General features: G+C 44.3%; 1 protein-coding gene across 1 annotated transcript in view; it reads right to left on the bottom strand.

Annotated features, from left to right (window-relative positions):
* Window positions 1-4,986: 4,986 nt before the first annotated feature.
* LOC108437874 (ubiquitin carboxyl-terminal hydrolase 22-like) overlaps window positions 4,987-5,357 on the bottom strand; it is a 52,395-nt gene continuing 52,024 nt past the window's right edge. Inside the window, exon 13 of the mRNA XM_017715283.2 lies at window positions 4,987-5,357. This exon is cut by the window's right edge and continues 121 nt beyond it. The gene's annotated coding sequence lies outside the window, so the exon portion shown is untranslated.

Here is a 5,357-nt window from a genome sequence, read left to right as displayed (position 1 = left end):
AGGCATGGCTGGTCACTCCTGCTTTGGTGAAGAGTTACAGTCACAGCAGTCCTTCGCAGATCAGACTGGTCACGTCTGTTCTAGGTTATTACTCCAAAGGACCTTCATTAAGAGTTGGTTAAGTGCAGACCACTGTAACCAGGGTCTTAGTCAGTGAAGCAGAGCACACCTTGACACACAGCGCTGTTCTAGTGTTCAACCACATCTTTTGTTTTCTGTGCTGGAGATTCCTGTGAGCTCTCATGTCCAGTGAAACGTCTCGCTGTGGATACCATGTGAGCCTCAAGTGATCCGCTCGACCCGTCTGGCAGAGTCTGTGTCCAGAGCAACGCCCTTTTGTCAGGCTATGTGAAGCACCTTTGTGCCAAGAGGAACATCTTTTGCTCTCCTCACTATTTGTTAGTGCTCTTGCAGGAAGCTTTCCGTGTAGCCCCCCACAGCTTTTACCTTCCAGGAACCACATTGCTTTTGTATGCCACTGTAAACTGATGTACTGATGTACTGAAGCTGGTAGTGTTCTACATCATTTATGTTGGTGTTTGTTCGATGCTTTTAATTGGAAGTAAAACTTGGTTCATTAAACTGCATGGCCATCGCATCTTTCCTCGTAAGCAATACTGCATCCTGAACATGCCTTTCCATGGTGCAGCCTGGGCATGGGATGGTAAGAAAGCGCCCTCATGTGGACAAACACATGAACTGCATAGAGTTAGTCAGGGTCTGCTGGCTACATGTCCACATGCTCATGGCATGATTACAGCCCATTTTAGAAGTCGCAAGATGCAATCACTTCAATTTCAATCACTTCAATTACCGACTGGTCCAAATTGTGCTGCATGGCCCAAGCAGTTATTAGACAGTTCATTAACGACTTCATTATGAAGAAATTTTGAAGTCACAGTGAATCAAAAAATGAGAATGCATGGGGCTGCCCTCCGTGACTTTACTTCATTTATAGTCAGGGCTTAGTCATTTAGATCCATGTGGCAATTAGACCAGGCAAAATGAAAGAAAAGTCAAGAAAGAAAAACTCGTCAGTGTTTGGACTCGGTCAGGATCTCTGAACTAGCTGAGGAGGTGCGGCTCACTGGGTTTTGGACGTTATTGGTTAATTTTATTTTTCCTGCTGCACGGCCTCGTGATCAAAAGCCATAAGACATTTTAGAAGTGGTGGAGGGGGCAGGAGGTCAGTTTGTGTCAGAATATTATGGGAAAAACCAAGAACGTTGTCCTCTAAACTAAAAGATTAACTGCTTTAACAGGAATTCCTCCAATTTTTAAAAATATTTGACACAAATGATCCATTCTTTGTAGAGAAGGTTTTCTTCGGGGACCATGTTGCTTTAAAATGCCCTGCATGTTCTTCTCCACCTTCTCCACCATGGATAATTAAATCATCATAATATCCAAATCATCTGAGAACTACTGTAAGACACCGTCAGGTACAGGCATAAGGTCATGTATTTGGAACCATCTCATGCACCAGAGCTTTTATAGGCATTAAACTCTTCGGCCGTCTGGTTCTCATCACCGCCACTGTGAACAACTGAGTCAGTAAGACTCTCTAAAAAAAAGGCATTTCATCTCAAACCATTCTGAATGACTTTGCTTACACCTTAACACAATTATGCAGACATAAATCATTAATTTGGTGGAACTGCACTGTAATAGGACAACGTTAAAGTCGTTTTTTGGTCATAAGACACTTTCCACCTTTTAAGCAAAGGCTAAAGAGTGCAGGTGGCAAATACAGAGAGACAGAGTTGTGATCCAGCCACTAAACGTGGGGTTTGGGGTCCAGAGCTCCTGCTGCCATGACCGATGAGCAGAAGGACCAGAAGGAATAGATTTTAAAAGTGCAGTTGATTGATTACTTCTGCTCAACAACGTTACCTTAAACCATCAACAGGGACTTAATGACTGGGCAGGAACATTTTTCTGAGCTACTGAGACGATTAAGAAGAGACTATTTCACAAATAACTACCAAAAAAACAAAAAACAAAACAAAACGCACAGTCCAGTTTAGTTCTGAGTTTTAATCACTGAAAGAGACCATGATGCCCTTTTCTCCTCTCCTCTCGTTCAGCAGTGTCCCTGAATGGCTGCGGGAGGCACCTCGGCACACCCGACAGCCTCCACATGACCGGCGTACTTCTAACCCCCCCCACTGACGCTGTCACAGAAAGGAAAACACAAACATGTGCAGCAGAGCAGCGGAACCGCAATCCGTTAACAATCAGCTTATTTTGAATGTTCTCCGGTATCTTTGAAAGTCCCTTGGCAGCAACGTGGCATTACTGGGTGAAGAACCGCAACCGCCGATTAGCGACAGGCTACATGGAAATATTCGTTTCAGTGGAACAGTCAGTGATCCTTAACCATCATAAAAAACACCCACGCGCCCACAATACCCTGCTGTGTCTCTTCAGCTCCATGTGGAACAGCATACTGATTCAAAAGAGCAGCATGATGGGACCCACCGACAGCAGGGGCCCCAATTCTGCTCTTGGAGGGCCAGAGTGGAGCAGCCGACCAATTCCTCCGCTCAAACGCCACCGATTCAACTCGTCACTTCAGCAGCAGGTTCAGTGGGAGTGGTGAAGCACAGACATCATCAAAGTGTGCTGGACATGTGCTGGACTCTGACCTTCCAAGACCAGGCGTCAGTCACCCCTGATCTACAGCATCATGGATAGTCAAGAATGCAGCTCCCATCAGAATGGGTTACAGTGAGTACCCATAGGACGACGTCAAATTAAAGGACAAGTTCACCAGCTTTTCAAGACGTGTTCACCTTGTCTGTACATGCACTCTTTAAAATAAAGGTGCTAAAAGGTTTCTTTGGAGCAATTTCATAGAAGAACCACTTCTGGTTCCATGAATTGAATTGGTGGTTCTCAGGGCCCCCAAGACGCTCCTCACTTTTGAGGTCAGAATTTTTTGAACATTTAAATATATATATTAAAAAAGAGTGAACGTCAATTAGTAATACGCTGTCGCCCTGAAGAACAGGGACTAGACCCCAGCAGGGGGCAGCGTAAAGCCCGACTCAAGCACAAACACGAGTGCAGCTGGCTAAAGGCTACCGCACACCGGACGGGACGCTCCACCTCATGCTGCCAGAGATCTTTAGGTAGCGGACAGTACACAGTGCAGCTACAGGCCATAGCACAGAGATAACATCTCAAAAAAGCAGCAACGTACAAGAACCTCAAGTTCATCTTACTGCGTACTCAGATTTAATGGAATAAAACTTCCAATACCATAGAATAGAATAGAATGTGAGTAGGGTAGTAATGCAAGCTGACGTAAAAACAAATCAGCATTTGCCTGTTTATCTTGGAGAGACTGTACGTTTCATGCCACATTTACAACTCATTTGCAGTCCAGGTAGTACAGAACTAGAGAGATGCTGAGTGGAGCTTTTTACACGGCGCACTGCATTCTGAGGGGTCCGGTGTGCGGGACCTGTAGCCCAAGCTTCTGCGCATGAAAACAAAGCATATTTCACTATGTTAATGTTTTGTTTTCATCCCTACTCTGTGTGTGCTGTGAGCTGGTTTTGAGCTACCTGAAGAAGGCAGGCTTGAGAACCACTGCCCTTCCAAACCTTTCAGTGGATGATTCTTTAAAGCATAGGCAGAAGACTGAAACCAGGCTCTGAGCGCTTCCCCGCTCAAAAACAGCCACTAAACTGAGCAGCGTACACTTTAACAGTAATTATTAAAACAAGGCTTTTCTGAGCAGGTAACACCGAGTAACTGAGCAGGAGCACTCACACACATGCCTCGACTTAGTAGCAGAACAGAGAACCTGCTGACTCCGATAATAAAAGTCAAACACTAAAAAAACAAAAAAGCATTCCTTTAAAGAACCATCCATTTAAACTTCTGAGGCATGCCTCCAAAATCCCTTCTGGCACCTTTACTTTATATAAAGAGGAAAAAAAGTCAGGAGGCAGTAACTAACATGGTCCTTACCAACTGCAAACAAACTAGAGGAAATCATGTTTGTGTAAAAAAAAAAAAAAAAAAAGATGAACCCTTCCTCCAACGTCTTGCCTCGCATAGGCCTACATGTGTGGCCCCCTAGTGGAAACACAGGTGCAAAGATTCAAACACACTGCAGCAGCGTCAGGGGTGAAGCCATGAACCCTCAGCAGACTGGTCCTGCTGAAATACTGCCTCAGAAGCTTTCAGGTCCGGTGTATCTGACTTCCGCTTCGTAACACTTACCAAGATTTTTCCACAACACAATGGAGATACGAATCAAGAAATGAATGGGGGGGAAACAACCCTGCAGACCGCCGAGACGAGCTCGACCGCAACCCTGCAGACCGCCGAGACGAGCTCGACCGCAACCCTGCAGACCGCCGAGACGAGCTCGACCGCAACCCTGCAGACTGCTGAGACGAGCTCGACTGCGCGCCGACAACATCCACTTAAACAAAACAAAAAAATGGCGAGGGCGGGGGCTGGACACAGACAGTAAACTAAAAAGACATCCCCTGCCCTCAAAATACAAAAACAAAAAAACAAACAACAACAAAAAAAAACAACAACCAAAACAAACAACAAAAGCTTGCCCCCTTCATGGGCATGTCGTCCAGGCTTTCAGTTTCCATGGCAGTGCTGACCCGGGTCACGGAGACAGGCCGCCTCAGACCTGGATCCTCCACCTCTCCTGACGAGAAGTCCTCTTTTAAAAAATAGATACTAGATTCATACAGTATTTCAGAACAAATATCACAAACAATATTCATAATCATTTCTTAAAAAAGAAAAAAAAACAAAATTGAAAGCAAACGTAATACCTTCTTTGTTTCACTACTTTTTTTTTTTTTTTTTTTGTGTATTCAGTTCAATATGCATATGCAATACAGATAACCCACCCACCCCGGCCCACCAGGCTTCTAATGCTTGGTCAGTTTGAATGAGAGCACCATGGAGTAAAAGAAAAGAGAGAACAATTAAAAAAAAAAACAAAAAAAAAAAAAAAAAAAACTGTAGTCAAAGCTGAGATGTGCTCTCCGTCTCCTCCTCCTCCTCTTTTTCACAGATCTGTTCATTTTACCTTCCATTCTTTATCCATGGATGGAAAAAGAGGAAGGACGAGTGTCCTGTCCTGGTCGGTGGTTCTTCCTCCTTCCTCCACTGCTTTTTTTGTGTCAAGTAACGTTTAACTCAGTGCTGATCTGAATGTGTTGCATGATTTGTTTTGTTTTTTTTTTTATTTTATTTTTAATTTATTTTCTCTTTTTTGTTGTCTCTTTTACTTCGTTGGCCCCTTGTGAGAGGGAGGCGATGGGTAGTCACAGTTTCAGGTAGGCTTGTGTTAATTTTGTCCTCTGCTGCAG

The sequence above is a fragment of the Pygocentrus nattereri genome, chromosome 14 (genome assembly GCF_015220715.1).
Source record: "Pygocentrus nattereri isolate fPygNat1 chromosome 14, fPygNat1.pri, whole genome shotgun sequence".
Classification (NCBI taxonomy): Eukaryota; Metazoa; Chordata; class Actinopteri; order Characiformes; family Serrasalmidae; genus Pygocentrus; species Pygocentrus nattereri.
Note: the sequence above shows the minus strand (reverse complement) of the source record. Positions and strands in the feature narration are given on the sequence as shown.